Here is a 21,147-nt window from a genome sequence, read left to right as displayed (position 1 = left end):
CAGGTGCAGGGTCCAGTGAGCCAGCCTCGCAGCCGTCAGACACCTGTTGGGTCCTCCGTGAGTCGCTGCCAGCCCAGGGAGCTCACCGGGGCACAGAGGGGCTGGCATGGAAGGCGCTGGAGGAAGGCTGGGCCCCCCCTGCCGTCATGGCTCCCCCCACCCCCACCCCAAGCTGCTACAGGTGCCCCTGGGCCTGCCAGCCCTGGGCCCTGCAGACAGGAAGCTGGGGGAGGGAGTTCCCAACAGGCCTCCGTGACTCTGCACTGCCTCACCCACGGCAAAGGTCCCGCCACCTCTGCCACCTGCGGGGGGAGCGGGGCTCCCTTCCCCCCCACCCCGCCTACACCCTTCGCCCAGCTCTGCCTGTCTGCAACACGCCACCAAACTCGTTCAGCTCATGCTTGTCCTTCAAAAATCCAGGCAAAATAAGACCTCAGATGGGTGACCTCCCTGACTTCCAGGCCCAGTCAGGCACCCCTCAGGGTTCCCACACCCCGGGCTTGCTTCCATCCCAGCACGGCGCTGGCGTGGGGAACTCTAAGTGCTGCCCGTCAGACTGTGAGCTGCCGGAGGGCAGGGGCTGGGTCCCCGTCACCTCAGTCTCCTCGCCCTCGCACAGGGCATCATGTGGGGTACGGGGGGGGGAGGATGAGTACAGGGCATTGTGTAGGGTACAGGGGGGATGAGTACAGGGCATCATGTGGGGTACGGGGGGGATGAGTACAGGGCATCGTGTGGGGTACGGGGGGAATGAGCACAGGGCATCGTGTGGGGTACGGGGGGGGATGAGTACAGGGCATCATGTGGGGTACGGGGGGGATGAGTACAGGGCATCATGTGGGGTATGGGGGGGATGAGTACAGGGCATCATGTGGGGTACGGGGGGGATGAGTACAGGGCATCGTGTGGGGTACGGGGGGAATGAGCACAGGGCATCGTGTGGGGTACGGGGGGGTGAGTACAGGGCATCATGTGGGGTATGGGGCGGCTGAGTACAGGGCATCATGTGGGGTACGGGGGGGGGATGAGTACAGGGCATCATGTGGGGTATGGGGGGGATGAGTACAGGGCATCATGTGGGGTACGGGGGGGATGAGTACAGGGCATCGTGTGGGGTACGGGGGGAATGAGCACAGGGCATCGTGTGGGGTACGGGGGGGTGAGTACAGGGCATCATGTGGGGTATGGGGCGGCTGAGTACAGGACATCATGTGGGGTACGGGGGGATGAGCACAGGGCATCATGTGGGGTACGGGGGGGGGATGAGTACAGGGCATCATGTGGGGTACGGGGGGGGATGAGTACAGGGCATCATGTGGGGTACGGGGGGGGATGAGCACAGGGCATCGTGTGGGGTACGGGGGGATGAGTACAGGGCATCATGTGGGGTACAGGGGGGGGGTGAGTACAGGGCATCATGTGGGGTACAGGGGGGGGATGAGTACAGGGCATCATGTGGGGTACGGGGGGGATGAGTACAGGGCATCGTGTGGGGTACGGGGGGGATGAGTACAGGGCATCGTGTGGGGTACGGGAGGGATGAGTACAGGGCATCATGTGGGGTACGGGGGGGATGAGCACAGGGCATCATGTGGGGTACGGGGGGGATGAGCACAGGGCATCATGTGGGGTATGGGGGGGTGAGTACAGGGCATCATGTGGGGTACGGGGGGGATGAGTACAGGGCATCATGTGGGGTACGGGGGGGTGAGTACAGGGCATCATGTGGGGTACGGGGGGGATGAGCATAGGGCATCATGTGGGGTACGGGGGGGATGAGCACAGGGCATCATGTGGGGTACGGGGGGGTGAGTACAGGGCATCATGTGGGGTACGGGGGGGGATGAGCACAGGGCATCATGTGGGGTACGGGGGGGGAGTAGAAGAATAAGGGAAAGCTCGGAAGGAGAAGGGCCTCAGGAGGAGATGCAGATCCCAGGCAGGGTTTATTCCCAGAGGTCCCTAAGAGCCCTTCCACCTCAGCCTCTAGGACGTTATGGAAAAGTCCCCCGCTGCCCGGGCTTGTCTGGGCACTGAAGCCGGTCTGCCAGAGTTTGAAAACAGCTCTCGCATGAACTAACTGCGTGGTCCTGTGCCTCAGATGTCTCACCTGGAAAAGGGCACAGTGGTGGTTACAATATCAGAGGCAACAGATTCACACGGTTAAAGCACTTACAAGAGTACCTACCATGCACCTGTTATTAAATTTTACTACCACCACCTTCCTGCCATTGTCACTCCCCCACATAACCACTACCTCATTACCTTCACCACCACCACCCTCAACATCACTAATGTGACCACCACCACCATCACTACTGTGACCACCACCACCAGCCCCACCCTCAACATCGCTAATGTGCCCACCACCCTCATCACTAATGTGACCACCACCACCATCATTACCTTCAACATCACTAACGTGACCACCAATACCATCACCACCGTGATCACTACCACCAGCACTACCACGACCAGCACTACCACCACCATCGTCATCTCTGTCACACCAGCACCAGCACCGGATATTCACAATACAGTCTCAGCCATCAAAGAATGTCAGCTGGCCCTGGCCGGTTGGCTCAGTGGTAGAGCGTCGGCCTGGCGTGCAGAGGTCCCGGGTTCGATCCCCGGCCAGGGCACACAGGAGAGGTGCCCATCTGCTTCTCCACCCCTCCCCCTCTCCTTCCTCTCTGTCTCTCTCTTCCCCTTCCACAGCGAGGCTCCATTGGAGCAAAGATGGCCCGGGTGCTGGGGATGGCTCCTTGGCTTCTGCCCCAGGCACTAGAGTGGCTCTGGTCGCAACAGAGCGATGCCCGGAGGGGCAGAGCATGGCCCCCTGGTGGGCGTGCCGGGTGGATCCCAGTCGGGCGCATGCGGGAGTCTGTCTGACTGTCTCTCCCCGTTTCCAGCTTCAGAAAAAAAAAAAAAAAAAAAAAAAGTCAGCTGAAGTGGACAAGCAGAGAAGCTACTGAGAGAGAGGAGGATACAGAGCCAGCTGTAATGTAAATCACTGAAGTCACTTCAGCATTTGTTCAGAACCAAACGCCAGGGGCATGAGTACAAAACAGTGACTGGTGTGGATAAGACGGGAGGGGAATCTTTACAGGTCCTAGTGCTCTTGAGTCAACATCAACCACTTAGACCTGTATCTCCTCAGGCAACGGAAATGAAAGAAAATATAAACAAACGGGACCACATGAAACTAAAAAGCTTGTGCTCAGCAAAGGAAACCACCAACAAAGTGAAAAGACGGCCCACTGAATGGGAGAGCATATTTGCCAATGACACATCTGATAAGGGGTTAATATCCACAATTTATAAAGAACTTACACAACTCAACACCAAAAAAAAAAAATTAAAAAAAGAAATTAAAAAATGGGCAAAGGACCTGAGTAGACACTTCTCCAAAGACGACATACAGAGAGCCGCTAGACATGAGAGATGCTCAACGTCACCAGCAAGAGAACTGCGGGTTCTCACCTCACCTGTCAGAGCGGCTACCATCGATAAATCAACAAACAAGTGTGGGCCAAGATACGGGGAAAAGGGGCCCCTCGTGCCCTGTCGGTGGGACTGCAGATGGGTAGAGCCCAGCCTTTGTGAAAGCAGTATGGAGTTATCTAACAAAATTAAAAACGGAACTAACTGCCTTATGGCCCAGCAAGTCCACTTCTGGGAATTTACCCAAAGAAACCCAAAACAGGAATTCAAAAGAATACATGCCCCCCTCTGGTCACTGCAGCGTTATTTACAATAACCAAGATCCGGAAGCAGCCCAAGTGCCCATCGGTACACGAGTGGATGAAAAGCCGTGGTATGTTTACACAATGGAATACTACTCAGCCATAAAAGAGAAAAGAAGGAAATCTACCCTTTGTGAGAGCGTGGACGGACCTGAGAGCAGTGGGCTGAGTGAAGTAAGCCAGGCAGAGAGAGACAAGGACCACACGACCCACTCATATGTGGAGCCTGATGAACATGAACTAACAAACACAATAACGACAAACATGAACAGGGGGAAGACTGACAGCTGTCGGGGGAGGGGAGGCGGGAGGAGGGGCGTGGGGGGGGCTGAACAAAACAGGGAAAAAAGAGAAACTCATGGCTCAAGGACACAGACAACAGTGTGGTGCCTGAGGCGGGAGGGGGGGTGGACGAGGCTCCAGGGGTCTACAATGACGGACGAAGACCTGACGTGGTGGGGGAGCAGCAGACATTACGGCATACAGGTGAGTTGTAGAACCGCATGCCTGAAACCTGTAGACTTTTGTTAACCAGTGTCACCCCAATGAATTCAATTAAAAAGGAATGTTTAAACCCCCCAGACCAGGGGTGCCCTGAGGACGGGACTGTGCTTCTCTCCTCACAAACTCCAAGTCCCTGCACAGGACCTGCCACAGAATCAGGAATGAGGCAACCAGCCCTGATGCTCCAACGTGGCTTTCTCAGTTTAAACCATCAGTAAGCGGAAAAAAATGCCTGTTCTGCAGCTGATGGAATGTGCAGTCTTGCAAACCCATGTCGACATTTAATAGCTAAGCATTATTGATATGTAACATTAAAAATCAATAACAGAAAAGTAGAATTTCTCGCTTCCCCACAAGTTCCCCCAATGACACTGACCAGTCTCCCAGAGCCATGCCACACCAAGCCATGCGGGAATTCCCAGCCCCGGTCTCTTCTGGTAGCGTCAATCCTTCTGAAACGTTAGTCCGATGCTGTACTGTCCACAGCGCCGCCCCCAGACCCGCCGGGACCCCTCTAGCCTGAACCGCCGGGCAAGCTCGGAAAGCTGCCCGCGCGAGGGACGCCTTCTCCTCACCGCCGAGCGCGCTGCCTGGGAAGCCAGCCCTCCGCTTCACATCCTGCTGAACTTTCAACTTCCTGGGGCTGGCAGCGACCCAGTCCCCTGGCACTAATCACAGGATCTGCACGTAACATTAATAAGTCCCAGCTGCAGAGAACAGTGCCTCTACGAGGCAGTTGGGATCATAAATGATAAAGCCCAGGCCACGCCCACTTCTAAACCCCGTGCTGCTCCAGCCCTGGCCTGTTCCTCCTCTTCCGACCCCCATGACACCCTACAGAGGGGCCTGACTGGGCCCTGGGGAGACAGAAGGACAAGCGCTGAACCACCCTCGGGGAGCTCGTGGCCACCCCATCAGCCCAGCCCACATGGGGCATTAGTGCCAGGATAGAGCCAGCCTGGGCATGGGGACCCTGGGGTGACAGTGACCATGTTCCCCAAAGTGCCCTCTGTCCCCAGATACACCCAGGACTCTCCTCCCAGGAGCCAGGAGGAATGTTTGAACAAGAAGGCTCCTCTTACCTGCAAGGCTCTGCTCATCTGGTGTCCTCACTCAGGATGCCTGCCCTGTCCACCCGTTCCTCCACAAACACTGACTGTGCATCTCCTGGGCTCCCAGCTCAAGCGCAGAGAGTGACAATGGAAACAGTGGCTGCCCTCGTGTTCCCCGAGATCTGGCAGGGGAGGCAGCTCGTAATCAGATGACTGCAGTGGAGTGTGGTCAGGGTTCAGAGCCTGGGGGGCTTCCTGGAGGAGGTAACCCCCAAGGTGTGGCTGCCAGGAGAAGTAAGAGGCTAAGGAGGTTAACAAAGGCTAAGCACCAGGCCCTAGTGGATACCTGCATGCTTTCCTGTGTCCACAAGCACAGGGAAAAATTCAAGGGATATCACCTACCACTGGGTACCCACCCCCAGGGATGGAGAAATAGAGGGCCTATTACTTTCTTTACTCTGTTCTTTGTTTGAATAATTACAACAACAAATACTACTTCAGCGGTTTTAGAAGCTTCAAGAAAAAAATGTTAGGGAAGGAGAGAAGCGAAAAATTTAAAGCAAAGTTGGTCCGACAGCAAAGAATCTAAAAATGTAATGATTTCTCTACAGAGGGAGGAATGAACATTGTCGAAAGCCTCTGCTCTGTTTCAAAGCAGTAATGACCTGTTGGGTAAGCAGTTCTCTCTACCTTAGGGTGACTGAGGCCTGGAAGGGGCCGGAACCACGTGGCCGACAGGTGGCCCCTGCCCATCCTCAGGACGCCTCTCCCCCTAATAGCACTCTTTACAAACTTTTTATTGTGCAGTTTCAAAACCCCAGAAAGTTCTAGAACTAGTACAATGAACTCCTCATTCCGTTATCTGGGCTCACAATCATCCACATTTTCCACTTTCCCTATCTATAAAGATAGGTTCCTATAAATGTCTGTCTATTTCTATGGACCATTTTAAAGTAAATTGTAGACAACATCACATCTCATCCTAAAGGCTGTGACTTTAATCTCTTAAGACCAAGGGCATTATGGAAAAAAAAAATCACAATGATCAAAGCCAGGAAATTTCGCCACTGATACACTTCATTCAACCATTACCAACTGTCACAATAATGTCCTAGGTAGCAAAATGATTATCTTTCTCAACCCAGGCCTCAGAGCACTGATTAAAGAGCAGTTGTACACAAGATGCAGCCACATCTCTGTTGGGAGGCAGTCTGGACCACAGACACACTTTCCCAAAATAATCAAGTAGGGAAGTAAGGCATGACGACAGTAAAGAATAATAAGCATCATCAGATAATGAATGACCTCTGACCAGTCACAGGGCAGGCCAGATGGAAGGGATTCCGGGCGCAGCCATGAGGATTACCAGTCCCCAGCTGATGCCTAACCCCACCTAAGAATCACGAGCGAGCCACACACCTGATGGTGGGGTCCCCCTGTCCTTGGGAGCTGGCAGCACGGGCCAGATAGGCCACGATGCAGAAAAGCAGGGGACCTGGGCTCGCCTCCCTACACCAGCCTCATCACTCTGGAGAAGTCACACAGCCGCTGTGGGCCTCTGCTTCCCCACCTGCAGGGCCCCAGCCCTTCCCTGAGGTCCTTGGAGCAGTGACAAGGGGCTTCCAGCCTCCCCGCAGGCTCTGCAGGAAGGGTCCCTGGGAGCAGAAAGCCCCACCACCCCTGGCCCACACCCTTGTCTCCCAGTCTGGTCCCTGCGCACTCCCCATCTACGCCACAATACCCAGCTTCTGCTTAGCTCCTGAGGACCTGTCTCTTCTGCCATCCCCTGCCATTTGTCCCCCACTGGCCACTTCCTCCCCCACTGTCCTACCCCATGCGGTCTCATTTGCCCCCTTGTCCACGGCCACCCTGACCCAGGGTCCCTTCATCCTGGAGACTACTACTTTTCTGAGAATCGGAAAACAGTCAACTATATTCGCAGACTGTCCTTGGCTCCCAGGGCCCTCGGGGTGAAAACCATACCCCTTGTCCTGGATAAGGTCCTTCCTCATCTGCTCCTCCTCACCCCCCTCACCACGGGTCCCTCACCCCCTACACCGACCATGACAGGTGGGTGGCATTCTCTAAGGGACTGCTGAGGCCATGGATGCTCAGAGAGGTTGAGGAATTGGCTCGAGGTCACACAGCCTGGGAAGGATAAGAACCAGGGCACAAATAAATAAGTGACTTCTGAAACAGGTCCCCTTCATCCCACCTAAAAAGTAACTGATTCATCGGCACTCGCCTCTCTACGTGCTCTGTCTCTGGACAAAAAGAAAAGGAACATTAGAACAGTAGTTTCAATGGTGGTGGGAATATTAATGAATATTGTTTTGTTTTTCATTTTGCAATGCTTTCATTAGTTTTGGCCAGTTTTATGTTCGCAGTGGAAAAATAATAATGGCTAGAAATCAGTAGACATATACTAAGTGATAGAGTCTCGAGAACATTTCACTGACATTCCTCGCTGATACGCCGTCTAGGTGATAAAACTGGTGGCCTGACTCCAGCTGACGGCTCACCCCAGCGTGGCTGGCACCAGGCAGGATTTCCTACCCGGCTCTGCCCAAGCAGATGGATGCTGCCCTTGACTGCCTGCCCACACCTGCGGCCTGACTGCCAATCCTTGGCTGTCTCTGCACCTGGAAAAGACTTAGGATTCAAGGCTCAAACTTCTGTTTCCAATTAAGGTCATAGGTCCTGGCCAGTTGGCTCAGAGGATAGAGCATCAACCCTAAGTGTATGGACATCCTGGCTTTGATCTCCAGTCAGGAGATGGAACCACATGAGAAGTGACCATCTGCTCTTCCCCTTCTCTCTCTCTTCCCCTCTCACAGCCAGTGGCTTGAAGCTTGGTTGGTCCAAGAATCAGCCTCAGGCACTGAGGATAGCTTGGTTGATTTGAGCATCGGCCCCAGACTGGGCTTGCCAGGTGGATCCTGGTTGGAGCACATGCAGGAGTCTGTCTCTCTATCTCCCTTCCTCTCACTTAAAAAAAAAAAAAAAAAGTAATAGATGCCTCATGACTCCATTTCAAGAGGTTACAAGAGTAGCCATATATTTACTCAATGAGCATGTTAAATCCCATTAAGACCCTTGCCCTCTCTGAACCTGTTTTCTCATCTATGTGAGATAATAATACTGGCATTATCCACGTCAGTAACTGGAACTCCTAACAGAGGATGAGGTACCCCGCGCAGTACACACACGATGGTAAGTAGAATTTCCGTGCACTGAGGACCAATAAAGGGCCACTTTCCTAGGCACTAAAGAGACAGAGAGGAACAAGCCACAGTGCTGCCCTGGAGACCGGTGGTCTAGTGAGAGGGAGGAAGGACTATCCCCAAAGGACTTGAACTTGACCCTGAGCACAGCAGGGAGCCATGGTGAGGTTTGCGCCTGGGAGGAAAAGATCAGGCACCTATGCATGGCAGACCAGTTGCTCAAGATCAACACTAAGGACTACCTGGAGGAGGCCCCCTGGAGGCAGAGACAGTGCTGAGGTTGTATCTTTATCTGGTGGGGGATAAAGAGGCCTCAGGTTAGCCATGGAGATGAACATTTCAGGAAGCAAAAACAGGACTTACAGCCCAAGAGAATGGGGACAGGGAAGAATTCTTGAAGTTCGAGTTAAGCTATACTGTACATTTTAATGCATTTTTAACCTCTCCAGACACTTACTGAGCTCATCACTCCTACCTACAGGGCTGCTTTTCTGCAGCCAGGGGAAGCAGCCCTGTGTCATGTCACCCTGACCCACTCAGAAGGGGATACAGGGCTGAGGTCATTAAGTACAAGGAGGTAATACCTCCATGTTTATAAGTGGGGAAACAGAGGCTCTCAGAGGCAAACTGACTGGCACAAGATTCCACTGAACGTGCAGGAAGACCAGGGATTTGAACACGGATCTCTCAGGCCCCAGGGCTTGCTTCATGGCGTCCCCCAGTGAGTGGACATACTAGCAGCACTGACAGCCTGTGTGTACAGAGCAAGCTGGACTCTCTCAAAGTGGCAGGCAGGGCACAGCACTTGTCAGGAACAGTGACCCTTGCCTGGACACCCGCTGACATCCTGAAACCACAAAGGGACCTTGGGGAGGGAGAGGGTGTGTGGGTAGTCAGACATCAGGCTTCCCAAAGAAAAAAATATTTAGCAAACATTGCCGTAGAGAAGAAAGAAGCTCCAGACTTGGAAGACACATTAAGAAAGGCCATCTGGCCCCACCTCCCCACGGTACAGATGGGACATGGAGCCCAGAGAGAGGGTGGCTGTCCAACCCGAATGTACACAGGGAGGCAGGCTGTGGACCCAGCTCTTCACTCCCAATCCTGTACTCTTCCTAGCCTGGCTCCTTACTTAGCCTAGTAAAGGTTTATAAGCCACCTCACCACCTGCTGCAGGAAGCCCTCCAGGATCGCCAAGCCTCTCGCCCCTGAAGGCCCGGGACTCCCCAAGAAGCCTGGACTTCACTGTCAGGCAGACCCAGAGTGGCATCCTGGCTCCATCCCTTACTGCTGTGGGACCGACATCACATCATGTCGCCTGAGCCAGACATAATCCTACACCGATTAAGTAAGGTGGCCACAGCGGGGTCTGATGCAAAGCAGCCCCTTCCAGGGGGGAACTGCGAAGAACAGCCCTAGCATCATGCCTGGGTTCCCCCTGAACATTATTAATACAACCCCCTCGACTCCCCCCCCAATGCCACCACCCACGTCAAGGCCACCATCATCTCAGCGGCCTGGGAAGCACCTGGCTCTGTCCGGCCTCCACCTCTCACACCCTGAGAGCCATCCCTCTGCCGGCGACTCCTCTTCTCCCTCCCCTGTCAAGTTTCCTCACCTCCAAAGGCAAGTTTGTGCAAAAAAAGAAAAAGAAAACAGGTAAGGCTAACCACCCTTCGGCAGTTCCCACCACAGACATTTAAATCCCAGCGTGACCCCCCCCTTCCGTTTCCGGTCACCACCCACCGCCCAGCCGCCTTGGCCACGCCCAGCACCTGCTTCCTGTCCCGCCCCTCCCCCACCGGGATGGAGAAACTACTGCAGAGGAACCAGGCAGTGGGGAAACCTTCAGAACGAGTTGTTGGCTGTGCTTAAAAAGTGCGTCTAGTTGCCAAGTTGAAACAGTAGGACCCCAATAAAATATCAAGTTGGCATATATGGTCGGGGTAGGGGGAAAATAAAGACTAGATGCTTTTCACTTTTTGCTTTTTTATGAAATGAAGCCTTGTTTGGCAGCCTACATGAAGGACATGCCTTAAAAAACAACTTCCTAATGCGGTCTTCGCTGAGCCCGCCCGGAAAGCCTCGGTGTGAGTGGAAAGAGGGCCAGGCTGTCACCCTGAGGCCCCACTCTGCCACCTCCCAGGGCTTCGTCTCCATGGTTGAGCCACCTGGAGAGGAAGATGAAGCCCCTGTCCGGGAGGGCAGTCGGTAAACGCCACAGCTGAGAGACCGGGTGGAACGGGACCAAAGGCTGAGCCTGGTGGGGCTTGGTGGTGGTGGTGGGGGGGGGTTGCTGGCTGTGCTGCCTGCGAGACCCTGTCCCATCCACCACTGCCTTCCTCCCTGGCCTTCCAGAAATCCTCATGGGGACCATCAATGAAACAACACAGCAAAGCCACAAACCCACAAGAAACCAGGGCCCTTGTTCTCAGACATAGGTGCCTCTGCTAAAAGTGACTGCCCGTTCCCTAATCTGCCAAGCATAGAACAAGGGGAAGGAAGTGGCCCAGGGGTGGCCCCGAGTCAGGCTGCATGGGTCTCTCAGGGTACCACTCCTGCCCCGAGGCCCTAAAGCTGCAGCTAAACCAGGAACTGCCATTTATAAGAGCCTATTCCATGCCAGGCAATGTGCTTGGCATACGCACCTCAATCCATCCTCAAAACTTTCTTGTACAACAGGTAACAGTACTATCCCATCTGAAAGATAAGGAAACTGAGGCTCAAAGAGGTGAAATCACTTCCCAACCTTCACAGTCTGTAAGTGGCAGAGTCAGGACTCAAACGCAGGTCTGTTGGACTCTAAGGCCACATCCCAGCTGCCCAAAGAGTTGTGGCCATTTTGTCATCTGTCCTAGGGCCCAGCATCATGCCTGACATGCTCTAAGAAGGCACCCAAGGATATTTTTAAGGGAATGAACAGCCAGGCTCCTTCCTGCACACCATACCGTCACCCTCCAAGGACAAAACGTATAGACCACAAATTAAATGCCACTGAATCCGCCCTAACACTTCCACAAAACAGTTTCAAAATAGTCCAGTTCATGAAACGCTTCTAATACCATCAGAAACCACTTACCTCAATTTCCCACCAAACACACTCACAAACACAATTTCTGATAAAACTGCTACTCATATTCAGAAACCCACATATTAAAATTCTCACCAAATAGAGAGGAAGGAGAGTTTTCATCGACCTTCATAGGAACATGATGAAACTTCCTTTAGAACATTCTGTACACGTGAAGCTTTCTTGTTAATTTAGCATTTCACTGCAACATCTTACCAGATGCTGACCAGGAGAGAAGCGTTGAGATGGGGGTGAGCAATGGGAACCAATACCTGTGCTGCAAGGAAACTAAAGCTCCGTGGCAGCACCCACTCCCCCGTCGGACAGAATGCAATGCACTGAACAAGCATGCGCCAAGCAGTAATAGCAACTGTCCCTGATCATACAGCTGTCACTCTGTGCCAGAAAATTGTTCCAAATTTTCCAAATCATCTATTATTATCCCCAAGTCCTCTGATATATTATTAATGCCCCATTTTAGTGTCCCAGCCGGGAGGGGTGAAGTACCCTGGCCAAGGTGACCCAGCTAGCAGGCAGGGGGTAGCAAAGTAGTACCCAGGCGGTCTGGCTCCAGTGTCCACGCTCTTATCTGCTCTGCTACATGGCTTCCAGGTGCCAGATATGACACGAGGACCTGAGGACAGAGCCAGAAAAGTGACCCAAGTACTGCCACATCCAAAGAAAGGCCAAATAACTGTATTAACTGGTCAACTGAGCCCCAGACAGTCTGCATACCTGAGGATAGAGGACTGCCACTCTCCAAGCAGCCAGAAGACACCAGGTCTTTACACACACAATCTCGGTGCTCACGAGGTCCTGGAGAGACACATGTTATGTTCCTCATTTCATAGGGACAAAATTTCAGCTGACAGCAAGTCAAGGACTTGCTCAAGTCCCCATCTGAATGCAAAGCCTTTGCTCTTGCATCTTCCACTTGCCAGTCCTTCACTGATGTTCAAGGATCCCTTAAGAAGTCCCAAAAAGGCCCCAGCCGTCAGATCATTTCTGTCCCACCTCTGCTGAGATGTGTCACACACTGATACCACTGAGAAAAAGCAGTGTGACTGGTGACTCTCAAGCAAAGAGCAACTTCTTTTGTGGTTTCCACATCCTTTCTCCACCAGCTACTCGATGATGAACCCAGGGCGCTCCTCCACAGACACGTACTGAGTGCCGGCAGTGTGCATAAACCTAGAGGCAGGGGGACGCGGAGCTCATGTGTCCCAGCTTCTCTCTAGAAAGTGACTCCAGAACTGGGAGGACAAAGGTGGGGGGAGCACGAGGCTGAGACAAGTAGGGAGAGACCAGGGGCTCAGAGGGGGACAGGAATCACAGGGCTGGGGTGCTCAGACCAAGGTGGACTTACTATTGGGTTACTCACTACCAGGGTGCTAGCAGCTTGGTGGGGAAGAAAGGTGGCCAAGGTGACTTTATCAGGGGGCAGACTACGCTGAGTCCTTAGACTCGCTGGCCCAGGATGGTGTCCGGATGGTTCATCCACACCCTGGAGGAGTTCTAGGCAAGGCAGGGAGACAAGCCAGGAAGCAGACTGTAGCAAGCCCAGGTGGTAAGTAGACCAGGGACCAGGGGGCCCAGCAGAGAGAGGAAAGGGACTTCTGAAGGGGGGCCTGGCCGTGATAAGCAGTGGGCACGCAGATAAAGGGGCAGGGGCACAGGAAGGCTGGATGGCAACTAGGCAGGGCGAGCAGCAGGAGCACAAGCTCCATTCAGTCATTCACTCCTTCATCCTTCATTCAGCAACATCCCAGGGACTGCCGTGCCAGGCCCTGTGCTGGGCACGGGGGCCTCAGACATGAATCCCACTCAGTTCCTGCGTTCTGGCCAGTGAGAAAGAAAGACTGTGAAAAGCAAGAGCCTCAGTGTGGCCAGGGCTGGGCCAGAAAGATGGGCAGGGCAGGGGGAGAAAGGGAAGTGTCTGAGGAGGTGGGTCTGAGCCACCTCTCTGCTGGGAAGAGGGCACAGATGTGCCAAGACGGGGGACCAGAGGGGTCCTGGCAAGTTCAAGTGACCCAGACCATTCCATAAGGTAAGGGTCAGTGTTATGGACTGAATGTCTGCCTCTCCCCCACCCCACAGAATACATAGATTGAAACTCAGTCCCCAATATGATGGTATTTGGAAATGAGGTCTTTGGGAAGTGATTAGGTCACTCAGGAAGAGCACTTATGATGGGATTAGTGTCCTTATAAGAGACAGAAGGCCCTGGCCGGTTGGCTCAGTGGTAGAGCATCAGCCCAGGTGTGTAGATGTCCCGGGATTGATTCCCAATCAGGGCACACAGGAGAAGTGACCATTTGCTTCTCCATCTTTCCTCCCCCTTCTCTCTCTCTCTCTCTTACCCTCGCGCAGCCATGGGTCAATTGGTTTGAGTGAACTAGCCTCTGTCTCAGGCGCTAAAAAATGGCTCTGTTGCTAAGCAGTGGAGCAATGGCCCCAGATAGGCAGAGCATCGCTCCCTAGTGAGCATGCTGGGTGGGTCCCAGTCAGGGCACTTGCAAGAGTCTGTCTCTCTGCCTCCCCTCCTCTCACTAACAAAAAAAAAAAAAAGAAAGAAAGAAAGAAAAAAAAAATAAGAGAGCTTACTTTCCTCCTTGACCTGGTGAGCACACAGTGAGAAGGCAGCCATCTGCAAGCCCAGAAGAAAGTGCTCGCCAGGAACTGAACTGGCCAGCACCTTGATCTTGTGCTCACTTCCAGCCTCCAAAACTGAGAAATATATTTATGTTGTTAAAGCACGCTGGCTGTTGTATTTTTGTTATAGCGGCCTGAGCTGACTGAGACCGTTGGTAAAAGCAAGTACATCAAGAGATGAGGTGACAGGAGCGAGTGCTTCATCCTGGGCCATGGGGAGCCCGCTGAGCAGAGGAGTGACATAGCCAGGTGTAGCTTCAGCATGATGTCACCCTTTCCTGGTACGATGGCTGCTCTTCCCAAACACACTCATAACTCAAGAGCCGTTCTGAGGAAGGGGTGGATAGACAGGACCTCCAGACCAGCTCTGGACCCTTCAGGTCTGTCCGCAGAGACATGTAGTGGGGCCAGTGCCGGCCCAAATACAGTTCTCCGTCCAGCTCAGCTCGGCCACCGATGGTCCCAGGGGCTCCACCTCCCCAGGTCCCAGACTCAGGAAGGAACACAGGGACACCTGGAGGTTCAGCCTGAACAAAGAGCCAATGTGATACCGAAGGGCAGATGACAGCACACAGGTGCAGGTGTCTGTGAAGGGGTGGGGCCAGTGTCTACACCGGAGCAGACCCACCAGCACCTCAGGCAGCAGAGGTGATGACCGGCCTGGGTTTCACACCACCTGCCATGGGGCCCGGCTGCTCCCTGAAGGCGCTTGGGGGTCAGGGGTCAGGGGTCAGGGGTCAGGGGCCCGGGGCAACAAATGTTTGATTCTATTTTTTTAGGCGTGCTAATTTTAAAGTACACAAACAGCATGCAAACTCAAATAAGCTGCACACCACCAAATGCTAACCCTCTGTAAGCCCAGCCCCGCAGGGCCCTGGGCCACCAAGGAGATGCTCAGCTTCCTGCACATCTGGGAGTACAGCCCTCCTGTCATCTCCAGAGAAATGGATCCTGAGACTTCAAGAGAGTCGTTGACAAGGTCCTTACCCACTGCCAACATGGTATGTAAACTTCTCAAACACAGACTCTTTCCACAGCCACGGCAAGAGCCTGGTAACGCTCGGACGCCGTGGCTGGTAAGACTGCTGTCACCCCAAACTTTTCATTTTGAAAGTTATATTCATCTCCGGTCTCGCTGACTGGCCTGACAACTAGCAAGGGCCATAAGGTTAAACTCACAAAATACTGTGATGAGAAACCATCATTCCCATGTTGTACATTGAGGTGGGGTAGTTCACTCCACTTTACAGAGAGACCCAGACGGGAAAGGGCATTGTGTTGTCCTATAAGGACCTATGACTGCCATCCCTGCTCAGTGGGCCCCAGGAAGAGCCGAAATGAGCATCCAGCACACAGCAGGCAGCCCACAAACGCCCGTGGGAAGGAAGGGTCGCGGCGGGCATCACAGGCAGGGCGTGGGTGGGCAGTCCTCAAACCCAGGCCTTACAACTCCTGGGCCAGGGCTGTTTCCCTGCTCTGCCACCTTTCCTGGAAATGACACAGCCCCCAGCCGCCATCACGAGGACAGAGAGCACAGGACAGCGGTCAGGGTTCCTCCTTCTTCCAGAAACCACCGGGGACCAGCACGCCCTTCCCTCTGAGCGCCAGCTTGGACTGGGAATAACTGCCCCTTCCACTTTGTGAAACAAGGTCCCCTGCTCTCCCCCATAGATTCAGCAAGATGGCAGGGGTCATTCGTGCCGATTGGAGGCAACCAACCAGCTGCCAACTAGTTTAGAAACAGCCAAATGTCTGTAACCACAGGGCAAGTGGGGGCCAGCCCTGCCTGCCTTGGTTCTCAGAACCGAGAGGCACGGGAATTTCCCAGAGGGCTTCGGTTAAAGACCGTATTGCTGGACTCCAACCGGTGTTTCCATGCAGCAGCTCAGGGTGAGGCCTGAGAGTGTGCATTTCTAACATGCTCCGAGGTGACGCTCCCCCGCTGGTCCAGGGCCCCCGCTGGAGAACCACCACTCCGCTCCGCTCATCACACACCGTCTCACCACGGCTCACTAGGGTGGGGTGTTTGTGCGAGGCGGGGTGGGCAGGGCGCAGACGTGAGACCGGGAGGGGGCAGGGCAGCAGAGGGGTGGGCACTCCAGGAAGAGGGGCCACGGGAGCAAAGGCGTGGAAGCCAGACCCAGTGGGTCAGCACTTCAGTTCGGCCGGGAAGTGGACGGGTGACGGAGAGTGACCCAGGACGAGACGCGTGGAAGGGAAGCACGGGGCTTACCGACAAGGCCGAGACTTAGGTGCCGCAGCGGGCCAGGCCCTGTGTTTGCGGTATTGATTTCTGACGTCATTGCACTGTGGTCAGAGAACGGACTCCTTACCATTTCTATCCTTTTAAATTCCGAGGTTGTTTCACAGCCCAGCACAGGGTCTGTTCCCAGAGACCTATCCATGTGCACTGGAGAAGAGTATACCGTATTTCTCCATGTATAAGATGCACCCTTTTCCTAAAAATTTGTGGTCTAAAAGCTTGGTGCATCTTATCCAGAGGTTATCGATTACTTTACTTGCATTTCCTGCTTTTTCATGCAGATGAGGAGTTCTATGAATTTTACGATGAATAGAACTTGAGTTCGATAACTTTATGTAATACATTTTTTTTTTCAAATTTTGGGCCCCCAAATTAAGGTGTGTCTTATACATGGGGAAATACGGTACATCCTTGAGAGGCTGTGGATACAAGGGCACCCTGTGCCCTGTTGCTGGGAATGTAAACTGATGCAGCCCCTGTGGCAAGCAGTGTGGAGCATCCTCAAAAATTAAAAAACAGAGCCACCATACAATCCAGCAATTCCACTTCTGGGTATTTACCCAAAGAAAATGGAAGCACTACCTCAAAGAGATACACACAGCCCCACGGTCACTGCAGCATAATTTACAACAGCCAAGATATGGAAACAACCCAAGGGTCCACTCCACTGGCAGGTGAACCAATGAAGAAAATCTGCTATATATAATATATGCAATGGAATACGATCAAGCCATTAAAAAACAACTTGCCATTTGCAACAACATGGATGGACCTTGAGGACATTGTGTTGAGTGAATAGTCACAGCCAGAGAAAGACAAAACACCATGGTCTCACTTATATGTGGAATTTAAAAAAAAAAAAACCCTCACAGATACAGAGAAAAGATTAACGGCTGCCAGAGGTGGGGGAAGGGGAAGTGAAATGGGTGGAGTGGGTCAAAGGTACAAACTTCCAGTTATAAAATACCTGTACAAAGTCTGGGGGTGTGGTGTACAGCATGGCACCTATAGTTAATAATACTGTGTTGCATGTTTGAAAATTGCAGAGAGTACTTCTTAGAAGTTGTCATCACAAGAAAAAAAATTGCAACTATATATATATGGTGATGGATGTTAAGTAGACTTACTGTGATCATTGCACAATATATATAGTATCAAATCATTATGTTGTATACCTGAAGCTAATACAATGTTACATGTCCATTATACCTCAAAAAAATTTTTTTTAAGAATATGCATTCTAATATTCTTGGTGGAGTATTCCATAGATGTCTGTTAGGTCTGGTGGGTTTATAGTGTTTTTCAAGTTTTCTATTTCCTTGCAGACCTTCTGTCTAGCTGTTCTACCCATTATCGAAAGTGGGGTATTGAAGTATCCAACTATTGTTGAATTATCTATTCCTCCCTTCATTTCGGTCTGTTTTTACCTCATGGAATTTGGTGCCCTGTTGTTACATGCATATATGTTTATAACTGTTACATCTTCCTAATGGAGTGAACCTTTTATCATTATAAAATGTTATAAAATGTCTCATCTCTTATTTTTATTTCAAATCTATCTTGTATTATAACAGTATAGTCACTCCAGCTTTCTTGTGATTGTCTTTTGCACGATGTAACTTTTTCTGCCCTCTTATTTGTATCTTTGGGTCTAAAGATATGTGTCTCCTGTGGACAGCACACGGTTTGATCGCTTTTAATATATTCTGACAATACCTGCCCCTTGGTTGTCCTGTTGACACAGCTAGTTCATGTCTGCCATCATACTCTGTTTTCCATACACCTTGTGTCCTTTTCATTCCTCTGTTCCCCCCTTTACCACGTTCTTTTGCAGTAAGAGAATCAGGCACTGTCTTTGGCATATAAGCCAGCGCAAGAACTCTAGAGGTATATTTCTTTTTAATTCAGGCAGCAAAATGACCTCTCTGACAATGTTCAGTTCCTAAATGGCTCACATTTGAATCAATCATGATTTTTTTCCCTCTCACTGGTCCCAGTAAATGGAAACAAAAATCAATTATCCATCCAGTAGTCATAAAGCGCCTTTCACAGAAAAGGTCCGTTGCCAGCTGCCTGGGTGGAAAGGTTTCAGGCTAAACTTGACCCTCCCACAGGCTGGGGGAGCCACTCACAATGTTTGGGGGTCGCCTTTATGACACGGGGTTACTGGAAGTGTGGTGACATCTCAGAGCTTTGGACCAAGGTGGGAAGGGAGAGTTGGAATTCATGGCAAAGTCCACAGCATGGGTATTTTCAAACGTGTGGCCTTGCTCCTGGCCACAGACACCTGGCACAGACGCTAAGAAAGCCCTGGTGCACGGAATTCCTATCTGCACTTGTTACAACAAACAGATAAGACCTCACCCTAAACTCATCAGCCCTGAGAGTGATTTAAAACACACCCAAACCTCATTAGTTCGCCTACTGTTCATCAACAAAAGGGCAGAAAAGCTACAGCCCCGAAGCTTGTACGCTGTAGAATCCCAAGTCATAATTTATGTTGTGAACACGTGAGGCTGGGGCACCCAGCATGCTGCCTCCCTACCCCCTACACACACACACACACACACACACACACACACACCACACACACACCACCACACACACACACCACACACACACACCACACACACACACCACCACACACACACACCACAAACACACACACACACACCACCACACACACACACACACCACAAACACACACACCACACACACATACCACACACACCACACATACACCACATACACACACCACACACACACCACACACACATACACACACACCACACACACATACACACACACCACACACACATATACACACATATACACACCACACACACACATACATACACACCACACACATACACATATACACACATACACACACCACACACACACCACACACATATACACACATACACACACACCACACACATACACATATACACACATACACACACACCACACACACATATACACACATACACACACACCACACACACATACACACACACCATACACACATATACACACACCACACACGCACACACACATACATACACACCACACACACATACACATATACACATATACACACACCACACACACACACCACACACATATACACACACACACCACACACACATACACATATACACACATACACACACCACACACACCTATACACACACACACCACACACACACACACCACACACACACACATACACACACACCACACACACATACACACACACCACACACACATACACACACCACACACATACCACACACACATACACATACACACACATACACACACACCACACACACACACCACACACACATACACATATACACATACACACACACACCACACACACATACACATATACACACATACACACACACACCACACACACACACATACACACACACCACACACACACACACACACCACCATCTTCTGGCTCCAGCACCCCCAATTCCTGATATCCTCTCCAGCACCAGGATCTGTTTGGGTGTTTGGTGTGAAGTGTCTCATTTGCATTTTGGCCATCCCTCCAGAAAGCTCAGGGGACCCGTAAGGCCAGGTCCTGACAAACTGGGCTCGCCCTGGGTGACTGGCACACTCCCAGGGAAAGAGAGATGTCAGGAAAGCGCCCACGTGTCCGGTGGTTTAAACAGACGAGGCACGACGTGGGGCATCCAGGCGTTTGTCCAAAACAAGGTGTCGGGCTGGCAAAAAGAACCTCACCCAGCCCGGGTCCTGGGAGACTCCAGGACGTGCTCCAGAATCCCGTCGGCCACCCGGCTTCACGAGCTCACACCCTCAGCGGCCCTGGCCCAGGGAGGCGGCCCTGCTAACTTCCAGAAAGAAGGTGTGGCTTCCAAAACCTGTTCCGAGGTTCAGCTTGGAAGAAAGGGGACAATCGGGCCAATGTAACAACAACAAAAATAGGACCCTCGGTGAGCACAGGGTCCGGGGTGCTCAAGCCTAAGGCCAGGCACTTGCGAGCAGGTGTGGGTGTGGCAAACAGGGCTAGCTGAGCCCTGCAGAGCTGGAGAAAGCCCTCCCCCGGGGCCTCTCCACACGGAGAACAGGCACGCTGGAGCTGGGACAGGACACCAGAGCTCGGGGTGAATGAACTCCTCTCCCTCATGACTCCTGGCTGGTGCCGGGACCCAAACCAGAGTCCCTTCCGGGCTGACAGAAAGCAGTGGAGATGCGGTTCCGAGAAGAGGGGATGCGCAAAACCAGAGGGTGGCCTGGCCGTGCCCCAGAGAAACTCACTGTGCTGGAGAAATATCTGGCTGTCGATCTGTTTACGGTCAACAGGGGACCCCGCTCTCATCCCCAGTTTGATTCTGCCATCTCGTCTCCTTAGCGAGAGCTTTTAGGAACAGTCACGGTCTTAGGACTGGGCTTGTGATTTACTGAGATTGTGTAGACTGCGGGACTCCCCTCCGCACCCCAACTCTAAGAGTGAAGGTTGCCGTGGCCAGGGACTCACGGGGCCCGGTCTCCATGGGGCCCTGGCTCCTTCCAGGAGCACACAGGAGGCCCTCAGAGGTGCACTGTCATTGTCGTCATCAAACCGAGCGTCCTAGTCGGAGAGGAGGAAACTGAA

At 52.5% G+C, this 21,147-nt stretch overlaps 1 protein-coding gene across 2 annotated transcripts in view; it reads right to left on the bottom strand.

Moving 5' to 3' along the window:
* The window catches only part of JAKMIP1 (janus kinase and microtubule interacting protein 1), a 97,354-nt gene extending 84,784 nt beyond the window's left edge, over nucleotides 1-12,570 (bottom strand). Inside the window, exon 1 of one of the 2 annotated variants that reach the window (XM_066387647.1) lies at nucleotides 12,332-12,570. The gene's annotated coding sequence lies outside the window, so the exon portion shown is untranslated. Of the gene's footprint in view, nucleotides 1-4,626; nucleotides 4,865-12,331 lie in introns of those variants that run through there. The other variant, XM_066387648.1, reaches the window with a different exon arrangement.
* Nucleotides 12,571-21,147: the final 8,577 nt, after the last annotated feature.

This window comes from Saccopteryx leptura, chromosome 5 (genome assembly GCF_036850995.1).
Source record: "Saccopteryx leptura isolate mSacLep1 chromosome 5, mSacLep1_pri_phased_curated, whole genome shotgun sequence".
Taxonomy (NCBI): domain Eukaryota; kingdom Metazoa; phylum Chordata; class Mammalia; order Chiroptera; family Emballonuridae; genus Saccopteryx; species Saccopteryx leptura.
The sequence above is the reverse complement of the archived record's forward strand: the minus strand, read 5'-3'. Positions and strand labels throughout refer to the sequence as shown.